The sequence below is a fragment of the Pan troglodytes genome, chromosome 21 (genome assembly GCF_028858775.2).
Source record: "Pan troglodytes isolate AG18354 chromosome 21, NHGRI_mPanTro3-v2.0_pri, whole genome shotgun sequence".
In the NCBI taxonomy this organism is placed as follows: Eukaryota; Metazoa; Chordata; class Mammalia; order Primates; family Hominidae; genus Pan; species Pan troglodytes.
In genome coordinates, this window is record NC_072419.2 from 10,910,471 (window position 1) to 10,917,772 (window position 7,302).

The 7,302-nt window shown below is 45.7% G+C and overlaps 1 long non-coding RNA gene across 1 annotated transcript; it reads right to left on the reverse strand.

Annotated features, from left to right (window-relative positions):
• Nucleotides 1-1,657: 1,657 nt before the first annotated feature.
• On the reverse strand, nucleotides 1,658-6,465 carry LOC107969931 (uncharacterized). Its single transcript, XR_001712099.4, has 2 exons — nucleotides 6,316-6,465; nucleotides 1,658-6,071 (listed from the first exon to the last, which is right to left on the reverse strand). It is a non-coding gene; the product is annotated as an uncharacterized LOC107969931 (long non-coding RNA).
• Nucleotides 6,466-7,302: the final 837 nt, after the last annotated feature.

The following is a 7,302-nucleotide window of genomic DNA, read 5'->3' on the forward strand; positions in this document are numbered from 1 at the left end:
AGGCTAAAGATTTATTGGGTGAGAATAATTATTTTTAGTAATTTAACTGCTCTGTCTTTTCAGATTTTCAATAATGAGTGGGTATTAGTTTTACAGTTAAATAATTATTAAAATCAGTAATTGGAAGTAGAGGGCAGAGGGCCTTGCATGCTTGAGCCTGGTGTTATGGCCAAACCTTGAAAGAGGTAGGTCCGAAGAGGTTGTTTTGGGTCAAGGCAGAGAGTTAGGAAGAAGGAGTACACAGATCTCAAGGGCTTGGCTGGTGCAGGTGGGAGTGGCAGAACAGTGAAAGGTGACAGTCTATTAAGGAGAGGAGCTGGTTTGATCGAGGAGAGAGCTATGGCAACTTGTTAGCAGATTTGAGAAAAATTAGATTTCACTGTTTTGAAAGATGTCTTGTTAGAAAGAGGAATAGAGTAGGCAGTGTTGATTGTCCACCCAATATCCACCACCCTTTCCATTTCCTGGCAGAACCCCCAACACTGTGCTGGTATCCTCCCTTCCTCCTCCACTCAGTCCATGTAAGTAAGTAAAGGACGCACAACCCAGACTTAGCTGGGGACAGGAAGGGAGTGGGGTGGTTCTGACTAGTCTAAGCCACTCACAGAAAACCTATCCTTTCTTTCTCAATATATGTCTGCAGAACACATACTTAAGTTCCTGCCATCACAGAGCTTAGAATAACATCTCCTACTCAATAAATGCTCACTAAATGTTGATGAATGGAGCAATCAGCCCTTGGCATTCCCCTAGCAACTGTTATTTGTCTGAGAGTAGAGATATGACCTAGTTTGGTCCAATGAGGCTGACGGGAAGGACTTTAATTGTCAGATGAAAGGTTCTCTGTGTCCTCCAGACTTTGAACAAAGGACACTACCCCACTTGCTGCTGGGCGCCATCTTGCCACCCTCAGGAGCATAAGAAAAAAGTCTTCACAGAGGAGGCAGAGCCTAAGGAATCTCCAAGAAATGAAGTCACAGCTTACCCTACCTCTGTCTTTCCAGTTATGAGTTAACAAATTTCCTTTTTATTTAGGACTGTTTGTGTTGGGATTTCTCGTGTAGGGTGTAATAAAAGTCTATGGATTTTTTAATGGCAAACTTCAAAATACTTAGAATGTCTAGAATTCCAATTTTTCTGGGTCAGACACTCTGTGGAACACCAAAGTTATACAAGTGGTTCATAATCAAGTCCAGATTTTTATGCAGAGATGGAACTAGTTGCTCATCAGATTGACAGGAAGGGATAGACATTATCTTTTTGGTCTTGGAAAGTGTGTGTGAGTGGTTGTTTTGTTGGGTAAACATGTGGCAAAGAGGAGCTTCTTGTCCTGGGTTAGGGCATGCATCAATCAGGACGGGTAACTTTATGCTGCAATAACAAACAACTCCAACAACAAAGGTTTATTTCGTGCTACACTACATGTCCATCATGGGTGGGCGAGTAGGTGGGCTGTGCTCATTGCATCTCTTATGGACCTTGGTTGATGGAGAAGCCACAATCTCAAATGTTGCTGGTTTCCTTGCCAAAGGAATGGGAAAATCTGAGAACTGTGTTATGCAGGTAATGAAATGCACCACCCCAGAAGTGATATGCAGAGCCAGCTTCATGGGCATGCAACTCTTGGGCGGTCACACAGGGCTCCATTCTCAGAAGCTTGTTTTTTTTTTTTTTTTTTGAGATGGAGTCTCACTCTGTCGCCCAGGCTGGAGTGTAGTGGTGCAATCTTGGCTCACTGCAAGCTCCGCCTCCTGGGTTCACGCCATTCTCCTGCCTCAGCCTCCCGAGTAGCTGGGACTATAGGTGCCCGCCACCACGCCCGGCTAATTTTTTGTATTTTTAGTAGAAATGGGTTTTCACCGTGTTAGCTAGGATAGTCTCGATCTCCGGACCTCGTGATCTGCCCGCCTCAGCCTCCCAAAGTGCTGGGATTACAGGCGTGAGCCACCGCGCCCGGCCCAGGAGCTTGTTTTAATGCTCTGCTGTTGCCATCTCAAAATTATTAATACATTTTTGAACAAGAAGATTCTTACTTTCATTTTGCACTTGACTCTGTAAATTTATTTTTTAAGTTTTTTGTTTTTTTTCTGTGCACCAGGTGCACCTGTGCACCTGTGCACATATTGAAAAAGTAATTTGTTGTTGTTTTTCACTTGTGTCCTACTTTCTTCATCAGAAATATCTATTTTTTTTTTTTTTTGAGACAAGGTCTTGCTCTGTTGCCCAGACTGGAGTACAGTGATGTGATCACGAATCATTGCAACCTCTGCCTCCTGGGCTCCAGCGATCCTCCCATCTCAGCCTTTTGAGCAGCTGGGACTATACGCACCACCATGCCCGGCTAATCTTTAAACAATTTTTTGGAGAGATGGGGTTTTGCCATGTTTCCCAGGCTGGTCTTGAACTCTCGGACTCAAGTGATCCATCTGCCTCAGCTTCCTAAAATGCTGGGATTACAAGTGTGAGCCATTGCGCCAGCTGGCTCTGTAAATTATATAGCCAGCCTAGTGATATGTGTCACTTGTACTTCCACCTCATTGACCAGACATGGTCACATTGCCACATCCCAACCACAAATGGGCAGAGAAGTGCAATTCTATTTGTACCAGAAAGAAGGAAGAACCAGAAATATTTCATGAACAGCATAGAAGACAACCATAAAGTGTCTGTCATAAGTCTTTTGTTTTTCGAGGCTGAGGGGAAGCTTCCTCTTGGTGTACAGATCTTTGGGTGGGTGGAAGAATTTATTTGCATATGGGCCTCAGGATCCTCTGAGAGAGAAGGCATAAAGATTCCAACTGCTGTTCCTGGATATTCAGAGTTAGGGAAATCTGTTGGTGTGAACCAAGCCCAGGGGTCGGGAAGGACAATGAGGTTCCAGGGTTGGAATGAACTAGGCCGAGGATGGGGTTAAGCATGAAGACCTAGGGACCTTGGTAAGGGAGAACTTGCTCTGGTCTGACATGTGTGTGGCTGGGAGCCCTCTATCACAGTAGTCTTTGGGATATGATGATTGCATGCGGCCTTGTAAACCAAGATAGCTGCAACCTGGTATCTCAAACACGGGGCCATCACTGCATCTGGGCCAAGAACATTCATTAGCAGGGGACAAAGATGTATTGGTCCAGTCTTTGACACCGACAAAAATGAAAAGTTATAGCCTCAGAAATTGGTGGCACTCCAATTCTCCCTTTTATTTGCATTTGGAAGTGGCAGTGATGCCCCCGTAAACTGATTCAGGCTCTGCAGTTCTTAGAAAATTGATGAGGAGGAGCATCCTTGAGAGAGATGCTAAACTTCCCATAGCAGGACATGAATGATCAGTTAAAAACAATATGAAAGAAGACGCTCATGTCATATCTTGAGCTAGAGAAGCAGTTCATATGGTTGCTTGCAGCTCAGCTAGAAGAACCGTGCTCATGCAAAGTTGTCTAAAAGGGCCCTATCAACTTGGGAGGAACGTCTCTGCTAGTCCTTGGGGCAGCCAAGACAAATATCAGTGGGGCCACTGGACTCTGCTGTGGAGAAGAAGCTGTGGGGGGTGCAGGTTCATGGGGCCTGGGCTCAGCCAGAGCGTGGATCCCTGGGCTCAGCCAGAGAGTGGAGGCTCAGGGAGTGGTGAGCTCATTGCTTGGAGAAGTTGTGTCCCAGAAGACCTGCTTGGATTCATGGCATACCCATGGCCATGTGAAAGAGACGAGTGGGACCAATTCTGCTCTTCACTTATTCACCCCAAGGTCAGGGCTCCTTCAGCTCTTGCAGAGAGTCTTCTGGAAGACAGGCATAGAGAGGAAAAACTGATCCAGTGCAACAAGCTTGATGAAATGAGCATTTCCCCTGCCCTAGATGCTGTTGGTGCCCTTCCCAGATGCCCTTTCCAAGGAAGCAGCACCATTTATCCATCTGCTCTGTGGGTTGGCTGCTAGAGGGGGCTTCTTCTCCTCAAAATTGCCGTTAGTTGAGGGGGAGCCACCTTCTCTGGGAGGTTATGTGTTCTTGCTGAAGAAGGGCAGCCTTCAGCCAGTGACTGACATGGTGGTACAAAAGACTGGCTCTCTTTTCTCAGGATGGTTCAATTCACGCTCAGAACTCCCTGCTAGGTTCCAGCTGAGCCAAATCCTTGATCAGGCCCTTCCTCTGCCCCGTCTGCTCCTCTCACTTTCTTTCTCCTGATATCCCTCTTCCAATAAATTAAGTGCATCCAAATCTGTCTCAGACTCCGCTTCCAGGGTGCCTGCCCTTTCTTTTGTGGACTTGGGGAAATGTTTTGCTAAGGAAGGACAAGGTTCCTGCACAGTGGGATGGGGGAGGTGGAAAAAGGAGGCAGTTTTTTTTTTCAATGGTGGAAATAAACTTCCCAAAGACTGAGGGCAAGGGGTAGCCTGAAAGTCACTAACAAGGGTCTCCATGCAAGTCCAAGGGGATCATAGAAAACCGCTCATGATTTGAGGGACCATGGTCAGTTTTTATAGTAGGGACGTGGACTGGGGTCTGAGTTGAGACTGTGTTTTGATGCAATTCAGTGTGGTTTGGGAAAACACATAGTCACCAATTTTTGCCTTTCCCCCATTTTTCTTGTCCCCTTTCTCCATCCTCTCTTCCCAGATTTGCTCCTCACCTCTAGAACTTTCCATTCATTTTAGGTGAGGCAGGGGTTCCATGAAGGGAGCTGTTATGAGGCTGTTCTTGCTCAGTGACGCTACACTGGGCACTGACTTTTGACCAGTAGCTTCTCACTCTGACTCAGCTACATGAACCACTAAGAGTAGCTGTGCTTGGTGAACCTCCACCCTTTCACTGAAGTGTCGTGTGTGGCCCTAGTTCACTATGGCTCTGCCCACTTCTCCTTGTTCTTCTTACTCTCTCTATCTTTAGAATCTCCTGGCTTTGTCTTTGGATTTCTGGAATTCTAGTTTCTCTTTACAGGGTTTCTGACACCAGTCTGATGGTGTCCATATTTCTTTCCTGCTTAAAATCTTTCACTGTTGTCCGTTGGCCCTTCTAAGATCTTCAGCATAGCTTGCAAAAACCATGCTTAATTTACCTCTCCCCTCTGCAGCTTGTAACTCTCCCTATCCCATGCATCCCTGTCTTGGCCCTGCACATCATGCAGCTCTGCTCTGTTTCTCAAATTACTACAGATTCCTCTATACCTTTGTTCCTACTCTTCTTTCCTCTTAGATTGCTTCTCTCCCTGACTGACTTTTCAAGAATAGCTTCAAGCTACTTTTTCTCTCTTTACGTTGTCTTGTCATTCTGGGGGCAACTGCCTGCCTTGGGCTCTTTCATGACCGAGACTCCATCATGAGTTCTGACTTTTAACTCTCAATAGCACCAATGTATTGCACTTCTAGACTACACAGTTAGGCCCTAAGCTCCTTGGAGTCTAGGGCTTCTTTGAATCTCTGGTGCCCTGTACAGTGCCTGGCACAAAGCACCTGGGGTAGACACAGCGCACTGGACTCACCATCCATTCCAACTTCCTTCTAGTGACCTTTTAATATGAAGGGGCTGGAAAATAAAAATCCATATGTGCCAGATGCCCCTGAAGCCAGGGTTCTGAAGGGGATTAAGGCTAACTTTCTGTTGCTTTCATTGGTTCTGCTGATAAGCAGGCAATGCCCACGGAAACACTGAGTTTCCCGTAGTGCATTCTAGTAGGTGGTCATTGGTTTCATAGGTGCTGAGAGGCAGGGCTCAGGACAACCACGTTCCATGTTTTTTTTGGTGGATGTCTGTCTACAGAGTGTGACCTTGCTCTAAACAGGTGGTTGCACAGGAAACTTCTGACCCTGACACCAGTAAGGTGATGCATCCCTGTGTTTGTGGCATAGGAAGCAACTGTCTTGCGGAGTTGTTGTTTTGGGCATTGTTGCTGAGTCTTGTTTTTGGTGTCATGGCTCTTTTGACCTTTCCAAAAGTTTTCTTAGTTTCTTGGATTAGATCCATTTTCACTTCATGCAGTTCAGATAGCTCCCATTTTCTGCAATTGATCTCTGACTATACAGTGTTTGCAGAATTGAAAGATCAACTGATTCTCATCTAATGGGTTCATTTCACAGATGAGGATGCTGAGGTGCAGAAACAGAACAAAGTAAGGTGAAAAAAGGGTCAGAACTGGAACCCAGGGCCTTTGCCTTTTAGTCTAGTGCCCTTCCTCCTGCACCAAAGTGACATTTCTGTTTTCAGTGTCCTCATCCTTCCCCGCCTTATTCTGAAACTGGCCCAATTTTCCAACAAGCCACAGAGCTGAAACCCATAGAACTAAAGCCTATAGAACTTACATTTGAACTTACATAAGCTTGAGAAACTTACATTTGAACAATGAAGACTACCTGCTCCCTGTTGGCCAACTCCTCTTCCTTGCCCTTCTGTTTTCCTTTCTGGCTGTATAAACCTTTAAGTTGAGTCAGGGAGGAGGGATGGATTTGAGGTTTGGCTCCTGTCTGTCTGACATCACCTGTGATATAATAATCCCTTCTTTCCTGACAATACCATCGTCTCAGTGATTGGCTTTCTGTGTGGCAAACAATGGGACCTAGACTGAAGCCCTGGTGTTCAGTAACAATTCTCTGAAATAAATCTCTCCCTTCAGTAGGTGGGGTGGGTGGGGTTGGTCTATGGCTTTGAATACTTTACTTATATTTTAATATCTTACTGCTGATGGCACAGAAAAATCTTTTAGTGATTTTGTGTCCCATAGATTCAGCTTTGGACAGGCATTACAAGAACACTGGGAAGGGGCCAACACTCATCTTTAGCTGCCTCACTTTTGGGCTCTTTATGTTCTCCCATCCTTGTCTCTCTTTCTCCCTTGAATTCTCTAAGGAAGTGGGATGCGACAGACACTGCTGGTGCGCTGTCCATGATCGTGGGTCATACCATTGCGGTGCATGCAGGCCCTACAACTTTTAGCTGCCAGCCCCTGAATCTTTCTGCCTAAGGGCTTTCTTTGGAAGCTGAGGTACATTCATCCCCTGCAGCTGGAAGTACTGGAGAATTAACTCCCACCCTACCAGAGTAATTCTCAACAATGGCAAGTGGAAGTTGGTGTATAAATACCCCAGCTCCCTAGCCGCTTGGGTGGGAGAGCTCTCAGTCATGTTCTACATTATCCTCAGAGTTCCCCAGTGTATTTGGGCTCCAGTTGCCCAATAGCAATAACTTTCTGGTTAGCACACTGTGTTGACTACTTTCTCTTCTATTCCCCATTTCACTTCCCCACTTCCCTATCAGTATTTACCAGAGTAACTTTCAATAAATAACTTGCTCTAAAATCCTTGTCTTGGGGTTTGCTTTTGG